Genomic DNA, 2,621 nt, shown 5'->3' on the forward strand with positions numbered 1-2,621 from the left:
ATGTCAACTATTTCTGACGAGAATGATTTGGATTCTCCTGTCTGTACCTATTATCACTTATCTCCACCAGTGGTTACTGTGGCCTGAAATGCAATGGACTCCACGATTTAAATACAAAGGAGTAGTCTGGAAATGTGAATTTCTATTTTACATTCTCTTCATGGAATTATGCTGTGTGAATTCATGTGTTAACTACACTTCTGGTTACCAGAAAGACAAAACTGCAAATCTTGTCAAAACCTCTCAGTGAGCTGTTTTAACATAGAAATGAGACCAGAGCTGCTGAAGAGTAGCACAGACTTGCCTGGAGGTTGCCACTGCCATTAGCAAATCTCTTGACAAGCCTGAAATGCAGGACACTTGCCAAAGCACATATTATTTAAGAACTTTATGATTTGTGTAAATGTAACAGTCATTAGAACAATTCCAGGGATTCAAGAGCAAACGTTAAGAGGATCGCCCTCAGTCCCAATAGCTTTGGATAGACTGGTGCACACATCCCCAAGTTACCTAAACACCAGAGTATGGTAGCATCAATGACTTGATTGTTAATAGCTGCAGGAAAATTAAGGTTTTTCTTTCCTCTACAGTTACAGCATAGAAAAGAACTTTATTTCTGCACAGCTGACTCAGTCCTTCACTCCCTGCTAAAACTAGTGTTACAGAGGCTAACCATGGTAGGAAGCATCCAGTAAGATCTAGAGAATAACTATCCACTGCTCAATTGAAATAAGCTTTTTATAATCATGCAAAGAGGATTCCAGTGATAGTTTCTATTTACTGCTGGACCAGTATAGAGTATGGTCTGTTAAAAAACATTTAAATGCATTTTAACCAGTAAGATTGTCACAGAATAAAGGATGTACTGAGAAATAGGAGGGGTAGATGTTATCTGGCTGAGAAACACAAGGAAGCGAAGGCAAGAGGAATATGAAATAACTGAACTACAGGTTCTATGTGACAAATTACCAGAATTACAGAATGCTTTCCTTGGCCTTCACTAAACAGACTTTTTTTCCCCAAATGGTGGTTCTCAAAGTAAAAGAAAACAGTATCAGTTTTCCCCTGGAGAAAAAGATGCAAGACTAATTGTCTTAACCAATATAGCAAAGAGTATTTATTTTTCGGTTTTGAATTATTTGCTTCATGTGTGTGAACAACAGTATCTTCTCAGTGGTATTGTAAAGCTGCTTAGCACAGGAGACTATGACATCTAATAACAACTTCAATAAGCTTAGAGTTTTAGTCTAAGACTCTGATTGAGACAGGAGCTTCTCAGTGGTGATTGAAATTTTGTGAACTGCATACAAGAAGATAGCTTTTGTGTCCCATACACAGAGGTTAACACAAAAAATATGATTATTTTGCTCTGTAAATGAAACAAATGATTCAAGTCTGAGCATTAGGGAGCAGAATGAAGGTTGCTTACACTGAGCTTATCCTTTTCCCTAACAAGAAAAGAAGCAGCAATGTCAGTTTACAGGAGGGTCGCTGCACCTGCAGTTGTATTGCTGCAGTCCATCACCTCTGTTACCCTTGGAAGCAGCTAACTTAAAATACGTTGAGCCACACTTAGGTATAACTCTGAATGCTTCCTGTACTGTCTCCTTCCCTCAGTCTCAACCAAGGCTGGAATCTAATAACTCGGAAATAGTGATTTCCTGGCAGAATATCGGATTTCTGCTTACAATCATTCTTTCTGGGAATTGAGGTAGCGCTGTGGAGAGCACTGAATCCCTAACTGTGCTGGCCGGATTAAATTTACTCTAATCCAATGTTTAAAACAATATTTACCTTGCTTTAGTGGAATATTAGCCATTTTCTTTCATTACTTTGATGATACTTCAAAGATAGTGCTAAACCTGGACAGGAAGAAAGAAAAAAAAGCATTCCAGGGAAAATTATAGAAGTAGATATAAATGTCTTCTTCCAGCATTCTGATCCATGTGTAAACATATAGTATGTAATATATATAGGTCTATTACAAAGAAATAATTTACTGAAAAGAAAACGTGTTGCAGCCATGAACTGCTTTTTTTTTTTAGTATATATTCTGTTTTTATTATCAAGCCAATCTTAGATCTTCTCTAATGTACAGGTGATATGAAGGCAACCACAGGGTTAATTTACCATGTTTGTGAAAGACCACATCTCCTTCACAAGAGACAGAGACAACACAAACTGATATTCTTATAACAGATTTATGTAGGTCTAGAAGCAACTTTTCTTTCTTTGCCAGTCCTTAAATATCTGACTGGTGTTAACCTGGACAGCATGCAAGATGTCTAAATACTGCTGTAAGGACCCAAGCTTGTTCCCACCATGTCTGGCTAACACAGAGAAAATTATTTATGCCAGAGTTTGGACCCTTTACTAATTTGAAGTTCTGTATTTAGAACAGAACAAGAAGTTACAACACAATATTTTGAGGCTTTTATTTCCACTCTGTTTATTCCATTCAGGATTTCAAATACAAACCCTAAGCTGCCACAGGTTTTGTTTTTTCGTGCACAGTCCTTCCACAAACAGGGCAGAAATTACTTTCAGACAGGAGTCATTATTTAAATAACACATGATTCCAACCAGCTACAAATACACTGGCTGAGCAAGAAAATTAAATT

This window comes from Meleagris gallopavo, chromosome 5, assembly GCF_000146605.3.
Source record: "Meleagris gallopavo isolate NT-WF06-2002-E0010 breed Aviagen turkey brand Nicholas breeding stock chromosome 5, Turkey_5.1, whole genome shotgun sequence".
NCBI classification, from domain to species: Eukaryota; Metazoa; Chordata; class Aves; order Galliformes; family Phasianidae; genus Meleagris; species Meleagris gallopavo.